Source organism: Lolium rigidum, chromosome 6 (assembly GCF_022539505.1).
Source record: "Lolium rigidum isolate FL_2022 chromosome 6, APGP_CSIRO_Lrig_0.1, whole genome shotgun sequence".
Taxonomy (NCBI): Eukaryota; Viridiplantae; Streptophyta; class Magnoliopsida; order Poales; family Poaceae; genus Lolium; species Lolium rigidum.
Window position 1 is genome coordinate 259,858,155 of NC_061513.1, and position 8,695 is coordinate 259,866,849.

The 8,695-nt window shown below is 46.8% G+C and overlaps 1 long non-coding RNA gene and 1 pseudogene across 1 annotated transcript; both read right to left on the reverse strand.

Moving 5' to 3' along the window:
* Window positions 1–965: 965 nt before the first annotated feature.
* LOC124664023 lies at window positions 966–2,222 on the reverse strand (annotated as a pseudogene).
* A 384-nt stretch (window positions 2,223–2,606) lies between these two features.
* LOC124665729 lies at window positions 2,607–8,344 on the reverse strand. Its single transcript, XR_006990671.1, has 5 exons — window positions 8,047–8,344; window positions 7,099–7,205; window positions 4,940–5,046; window positions 4,244–4,348; window positions 2,607–3,368 (listed from the first exon to the last, which is right to left on the reverse strand). It is a non-coding gene; the product is annotated as an uncharacterized LOC124665729 (long non-coding RNA).
* Between the last annotated feature and the right edge of the window lie 351 nt (window positions 8,345–8,695).

Sequence of the window (8,695 nt, forward strand, 5' to 3'; positions counted from 1 at the left end):
GAAATTCAGAATTACCTTGGTTGTCTATTATCTCTTCCATGTGTATTTTTCCTATCCATTTTACTGTTTTCCCTATCAAAATGAATGTGCTCATCAACAGTTATTAATTATTTTTTACTTTATCTTTTAGTTTTCAACTTCTTTGATCTTTATCTTCATGGGAATTCTTGGTTGAGAAGCAATTTACTGAAGAAAAAAGAAGCATCAAAAGCGAAAAACCAGTTCTGAACTGGGTGTAGATGCCCCCGATTGAATAAAAATATTAAAAAGTAGTAAACAAATTCAAAAAATCTGAATTTTTGGACAATGAACATAAACAAGTGTCCTAACTGCACACCAAAAATCTCTGAGAAAAGGCATATGTATTAGTCAGTGCAAAAAAGACAAAATGTGGTGTTGTTTGGAACATATAGATCTGTTTCTTGCATCACTCTGATTTGTCTTTTTTGCACAGACCACTCACTACATATGTCTTTTTCCAAAGATTTTTGGTGTGAAGGTAGAACACTTGTTCATGTTCATTGTCCAAAAATTTCATATTTTTTTGAATTGTTTTGCTATTTACACCAAAGCTCTAAATTCTTTGGATTTTTGGATTTTTGAACAGCATGCAAATTTTTTTTATTAAACCAGAAGCATCTACACCCGGGTTTACAAATGCCTTGTCCCATCAAAAGCATCAAACAAAAGTGCATCCAAAGAAGAGGTGCTCTGAAGTCTTTCTGTTATGGTGTAATAATATAAAAAAAAGAGTCATTTGAATTTTTGAAAATGTATGTTCAATAAAGCTCTGAATTTTGCTGTTCGACTTAGTTTATTCTTCCGCAATCAATGTCATAATCCCAGTATACTTAGTCAGAAGTTGCAACTTGAACTGAACATGTCTGAATCTGTTTGTATTGCTGTTCTGGTTGGTAGGTGAGAAATTACTATCTGACAAATTTTGAACTCAGCGCAACAATAACTGGATTTAAAACTAAATCGTATATATGGTGGTAGAATCCATTAGTGACAGGGATTGTGTGTATGGCTGGATAAATTCGACTACAAGCGAACAAGGCCTGATTTGCAAGTAGCTATGCAGCTAAGGAATGTACTGACAATGCATTGTCTGCTTCGGTCTCGTCGCCGTTGTTGCTTACGAGCTCTGCCGCCACGAAAGGCATATGCAGGGCCGTGGAGCTTGTGAGGCTTCTCTTCCTCGACAGCTCCGACACGTAGCAGATCATGTCCGTCAGGTCAGAGTACGACGACCCGCCTTCCTCCATGGCCGCTCTCGCCTCGGCGGCGAGCTTCTTGGCCCTGTGCCTTCTGGCCGCCCCCTCTGGCCCGTCGTCCATCAGCTCGGCGATGACTTTCTCCACGTCGCCACTCACCACCTGAACGCCCTCGGCCTCCTCGGGGACGTACATGGCGGGCACCTTGACGCCGGACCTGACGCCGACGCCGAGCACGTCCACGAGCAGCCGCTCGCTGGAGAACTGGTCCGCGAAGCTGGGCCACGTCAGTGCCGGCACGCCGTAGGAGATGGCCTCCAGCGTTGCGTTCCAGCCGCAGTGCCACTGCCGGGTGCGAGAGGATGGTCACCTGCGGCGCCCACCCGCGCACCAGGAGGCCCCTGTCCTTGACGCGCACCTCCCCTTCATCTCCTGGAGGGAGGTCTCCAGCTGCTGCAGCCGATCCTCGGAGGCGAAATTAGTGGAGGGTGGCGAGGAAGGCGGAGGGTGGGGCGACATCGGGGTGAAGAGGGCTGCCGGCCGGGGAGAGGGAAATTTAGAGCGACGGAATAGTCTCCATCGAAATTATTGTGTCCGCGTAAATTGGAAGAGAGGTTGGAGACGGAAGCGCTTGGACTGGGTCACCAAAGCGGGCGCGCGTGCACAAGAGCCAACACGATACTTGTTGCAGCTCGTCGCGCCCTTTTCGTTCGCCTCCGCTGAATAAGCAAGTTGACCATCCACTGCACGTCTGCACCACTCGAGTCGGTCTGGGTGACGTACGTAGACTGGATTATCGCTCGATGAAAATTGGATACAAATCAGGGTCAGGGAATTCTCTTCCATAAACGAAAAATAACTACCCCCTCCATACCGCATTGTTGGGCTCTTTGTGAATTTGGGAAACATAATTAGTAGGCAGAATTCTGCACTGATTAGGATACTAACTTAGTACAGTTTTGGCAAGTGCATGCCTGAATGTGTGATGGACGGACGCCCAGCCATTGGCCTGCTCGTTCGCCTCCCCTAATTAATCAGTGTGATTTAATTCCTTCCTAATTGGCTTAAAAACAGTTCAAATTTCACAACCTCTCATCTCGACAACTCAAACAGTATCTCTACTGTGTGTAATACATAGGCCACGGTCACGACGGAACCAACCAGCCAGATCGAGGCGACGCAATGCCGGCGCTGGACGCCAGCAGAGCCGCATCATATCATCAATGGTTAATTATCAAGAGAATTTAACATGGCCTTCACCAATTTTTAGGACAATTACATAACTGTTTGGTTTTATACTCACACACACAGCTCTCGCGACGTTTAAATATAATAGTACTACAATTCAACTTGGAATTGCGAGACCAATTAAATGCAACTTCATGCGCATAAGAAAAATTTGCAATTTCTCATCTCAACAACAGCTCAAACAGATTTACTACATAGCCCACAGTCATGACAGACCCAAGCAGACGAGGAAAGCAGCAACACAACAAAGCATGTTGACCCTGGACCGGGCGACCGCCAAGCCACATCACATGCAGATAACAAAGAGGAAACCACTACCATGTTCATTATCAATCAACTTCACAAAGAGCACATCTTATCAGCCTCCCACACACATGCTTGTGCTAAACACAAGCCATATTGTCTAACTCACTTGTCACTGGGTCCTCCAACTTCCAACTAGTGCAGCTACTGATTTGCCCGTCAATTAGTCATCTGCCTTTCCCTTGAACAAGAACAACACATGGTCAAGTACAGCAAAACTGGAGAATCAGCAAATAGTCAATACAGCCCTAATAAGTAACAGATCATAAGTGGGCAATATCATTTGAAAAAAAGAAGAAGCAAATAGCAGATTTCGATGTTCTCTCTTCTCATGGTACATAAGCAATCGGAACAGCAAGATGACCTGGATGATGACGGCGGCTACGGCCTTGTAGGACAAGCTGCTGGATTGGGATGCGTTACACTGCTCCAAAATATTCTCCATCGATTTGTCCGACCCATCTACTCCTTCTGTGGGCCTAATTTTTTCATGCTCTTGTCGGTTGACACGCCACTGGATGTGGACACTGTCGGGCAGCTGCCTCCTTCACGTTGCTGGGCGGGAACAGGCCTCGGGCGCGTGACGGGGCCTGTTCCATTCTATGCAGAAACAGGTGAACAAGCATGTTAGTAAGTTTTAAAAAACAGCATCAACGCGTATAGAGAGAGCACTTGAAGTCAAAGCTGCTAAAAGGCATAACAGATCCATTCAATACTGCATACACTAAAAGGCATTATGTTCAGAAAATGGGTCACATGGTGGCAAAAATCCTGCACTGACAAACTAGTAAAAAAAGGTAATCATGCAAAACGAACAGTGAAATATCATTGCCAGCGACAACTATACTATTTGCAGTCCAATATGCAACACCAAAACTCAATCCCAATTCTCATTTACAACCACCAGGAATTCAACATCCCTGCAACTACTTAACTTAAGCTCCAATGGTACAAAAAACTTGATGAACAACTTAAATCAGCTCGATGGCAGGTTTGCAAAGATACACATCATCAACGAGCAACCAACCATGCAGCATTGACGGTCCGCGGTTAACTAAAGCTAGCACAGCCAAGGCTAAAGCCTGAGCTATCAATCTTGAAAGAATCATCCCACGATAAAAATCCTAAATGACACCACAAAGTTCAACCACATACGATGTGACAATAGGCTTACAGGGTCACAATAGGGCACATCACATTACAACCACATATAGAGCAACAAGACCAACAGCATTGCTAATGCACAGAGCAACAAAGCTATTGTACAATATATCCTGCTATTTGACCAGGGGCACATCAAGTTACTGTCCAAATCGCAAACTAGCACAATCGTCTACACTACATTCTCGTGCTGTAACTACACATCAACAAAATAATAACAGTATTCATATTCTTCCTGGGAGTAAGCTACAGCAACGCAACCTGCAAAATCTGCCGAGCATCCGGAAGAAAGACAAGATTTTTCAGTGGTATACCTTAGCCTCTGGACACAGGGACGAGCTGAGCAGGGTGCCGACTGCGGCTTGTGACCGATGTCAACACAGGTGGGCAACACCGTAGTTTTTCTGTTTCACACTTCCCTAAAGACCAAGTAGATGGAAAGATCAGGTAAGCAGACCATCTTTGTTTGCCCAAACAAAATAATGACAGTCAAACTAACGAAATTACAAACATGTACAGTGCAAAAGCAAGGGCTACAACTTGATTTATCCATATTGTAACTAACAACCTACAGGACGAGAAGCAAAGATGACTAAAAGGTCCAAAGTGCAGCAACCACATGGGTTCCACAAACAAATCGAGCATTTGCATGAAGAATCAAATAACACTAAGATTTTCACGGAGCAATATCCACAGTAGATAAATCCAGGCTAAATTAAAACATCCCAGCAGATGTTCTATGGTGCTGCCAGATACAAGAAACTTTACTCATGAACTCAGAACCTAAATGCCCCAAAATGGTATCATACATGCAAAACATGTCAACAGAAATCATCTGCAACGCTGTGTCCACATAGAAAATAGACTTAGTCTACCAACAAATTTAAGAACACTTAAGAAAAATTCAACAATTATGAACCAAGCCACAAAATGCGGAGCACAGAATCGGCTTCATGGCAATGGTACTACAGAGCACGTAGAGGACAAAGAAGGTAACCAGAAGAGCTCACCGGAGGGTGGTGTCGCCTAGGCACTACATAGTCGAGGCCGGGGGTGACAGCCGAGCCTACGACCATGCGTGAGGAGCAGAAGGCCACGGCCAAATAATCAACTTGCTCTGGAAGCAAAGGACAAAATGAAAACCAGTCAGAAAGAATACCTAATCATGTCCAGAATTCAGTCCATGGCAAAGTTAGAAACATAACATGCTTCACCGACATGTTTAATCAACTAGTAATAAGGTAGACAAAGAAAAAAGAAACCACAATCCTCACATTTTTACAAGAACTAGAATTTCCCATGGCAAATACGTAGCAGTCACTTAATCTGTAGCAACATCCATTTTTCTTCGTTGTCAAAATTAATTAGCTAGTTTGGACCAAAATTAAAATTGAAATACAAGGTCTAAGACTTTCCTTGCTAGCCAATAGTTGATAATTATGAATCTGATCCAAAGCCTAGCAACAGTATTACAAGGAGTAAACTAGAAAAAATTCGAAACAAGCCGCAAGTAGGCGCAGCACAGGATCAGCATGGCTCGCCATGGTTGTAGCAGCACCAACTAAGGGAAGAAGCCGGAAGCAGCTCCGGAACGGAAAACACAGACACAGGGGCATGAGGTTGCAGCTTCCAACATCTATTTACGCAAGAATTCTGCATCTCCCAATATAATCGCAGCAGCACACCGCTAACCAGACCATCCATGATAGCGGGGACGAGTTCATGCTACATTGATCCCGAACACAGAGCGCAGAATGCCTCACTACACAAGATAATTTTCCTACCAGGTTTTCTGACCCTAACCTATTCATCACATCCTGCAGCAACCATACATAGAAAATCATATCATCCTGTAACTAGCACAATCGTTTACACTCCAATCCTCGTGCTGTAAGTCTAACTACACATCAACAAAATAATTACGATATTCATATTCCTCCTGGGACTAAGAGCATCCCCACTCGTTTGGGCTCCCCACGCCCAAATCCGGCGAAATTTAGCGCCGGATGGATGTAGTTTTTGGCCTGGGGAGGCCCATTTTTCCAGCCGCGAGCCCATGGACGCGCACCCACCGCGTGCATAGCGACGGCGCAGTCACCGGGAAGGGCAATCGTCGGAGTTCCCTCGCCGCATTGAACCGTCGCGAAGTGGACTGGAGAGCCGAAACGACTCGTCGGGAACGGTCGAAGTGGCCTCGATGCGAGAACCGCCGTAATGGAGCACGAACTCCGCGGAAGAGCAACCGGCGCTCTCTTTCGTCGAGAGACCTACATATACGGTTTCCGACGGCCGACGCCATTCATCCGTTCTCTCGTCACCATCCTCCGTCAACCATGAGCGATATCTCTTGGCCATCGGACACCGACAGCGAGGGAAGCCGCCCGGATGGCGCCATTGGTGGGATCCAGCTGCATCGTCCGGCAGCGACGATTCCCCCCGCCGGCCAGCGAGGACGAGTGGGACGACGAGGAGGAGGACGAAGAGGCCTTGGAGCAGGCCGAGGAGCAGGCCGAGGAAGAGGCCGAGGAAGAGGAGGAGGAGCAGGAGCAGGAGCAGGAGGAGGAGGACGAAGAGGCTGATGAGGACGACGACGAGGAGGACTCAACTTCCTCCGACGAGGAGGTGACGAGCCGGAAGCGTCGCCGCGACGACGATGAGGCGGGGCCTTCTAAGAAGAAGAAGAAGTAGTTTAGTTTTAAAGTTTTTATATGTAATTTTTATGTTTATTCGAATTATATTCGAAATATATATATAATCTATCTATGTTGCACCACTTGAGAGTTCAAAGCTTTCGTTCGACGAGGGTATTGCCGTAGATCGGGAAGACGAGGGTTTTGCCGTAGATCGGGAAGACGAGGGTTTTGCCGTAGATCGGAGGCCATTGTCGCCGACAAGTTGGGGCCACGCGCGCTTTCGTTTCGTCCGGAGTCCCCGAGCGCTCCCCGGGGGGGCGGGGATGGCGTGGGATCGCCGGATGGATTTAGGCCCAAATCCGGACGAAAACGAGGAACCGGGGGCGCGACTGGGCCGAATTACGCCGTCCGGATGGAAAAAACGCTCGCCGGGGGCCTCGTCGGGGGGACGAGTGGAGATGCTCTAAGCTACAACAACTCAACCTGCAAAATCTGCCGAGCATCCGGAAGAAAGACTAGAATTTTCAGAGGAATACATTTGCCTCTTTGGACACAGGGCCAGGCTGAGCAGGGTGCCAACAGCGGCCTGTGGCCGACATCAACACCGGTGGGCAACGTTACAGTGTTGTTGTCTCACACTTCCCTGAAGACCAAGTAGGTGGAAAGATCAGGTAAGCAGACCATCTTTGTTTGCCCAAACAAACTAATAACAGTTAAACTCAAGAAATTATAAACATGTACAGTGCAAAAGCAAGGGATGCAATTTGATTTATATCCATATTGTAACTAACAACCTACAGGACAAGAAGCAAAGACGACTAAGAGATCTGAGCATCGATAAGACCTCATAGCACAGGTCATTATTTCATACAAGAATACCCCACAACGTCTGATCCATTCATAGCAGCGAGACTAACAGTGGATATCCACTACAAGCCATCGCCTGATGTCTCTGTCAACGGTTTGATCCGGTCATGGGAAGGTGAAGAAAAGCACAAGCTTTTACACGCTGCAACGTGCCATGCTAACTCACAAGCTAGCATGCTAAATAACTCTTACTTGACCACCTCCAAGGTCCAGCAACCCCACGGGTTTCACATACAAATCAAGCATTTGCATGAATATTCAAATAACACTAGGATTTTCATGGAGCAGTTTTCACAGTACATAAATCCAGGCTAAGATAAAACATGCCAGCAGATTTTCTATGGTGCTGCTAGATACAAGCAACTTTACTAACGAACTCAGAACCTAAATGCCCGAAAAATGGTACCATATACATGTAAAACATGTCTACAGACATCCGCAATGCTGTCTCCACATAGATAACAGACTTAGTCTGCCAACAAATTTAACAACACTTGAGAAAAATCCAACAATTATGAACCAAGCCGCACAAAGGCGGAGCATAGAATCACCCCGGCTTCATGGCGGTGGTACAACAGAGCACGTAGAGGACAAAGAAGGGAACCCGGAGAGCTCACCGGAGGGCAGTGTCGCCGAGGCACTAGGTAGTCGAGGCCGGGGGTGCCAGCCAAGCCTACCAACATGCACGAGGCGCAGAAGGTCACGGCAGAAGCCAGCAGCAGCTCCGGACCTGAAAACACAGACACAGGGACATGAGGTTGCTGCTTCCAGCATCTATTTATGCAAGAATTCTGCATCTCCCGTATAACCGCAGCAGCACACGGCTAATCTAACCATCCATGACCGCAGGGACGAGTTCATGCCACATCGAACACGGACACATATCACAGAATGCCTTAGTACACAAGATAATTTTCTACCATTCTGACCCTAACCTATTCCTCGCATCCTGCAGCAACTACACATAGAAAACCATACCAGCAGGGTTAGGATACAGTGGGATTACCAGGTAGTTGATGACGACGCCGTCGATCCTGTCCATCCCGGACGACGCCGAGCAGCAGGAACGCGTCCTCTCCCAGCCACACCCGCCTGTGGTCGGTGTGGTCGAGCCACGGGAGGCCTACCTGCTGGTGGTGTGGTGCAAAATTGTGACACCGTTTCAGTAAGTAAAGATGAGAGGAGTTATCACTGGATATAGCGTATGGCAGCAAACAGAGACTCAGAGCGCCAACTAAAGGAAGGGGAAATAGTGGACCTTTGGAT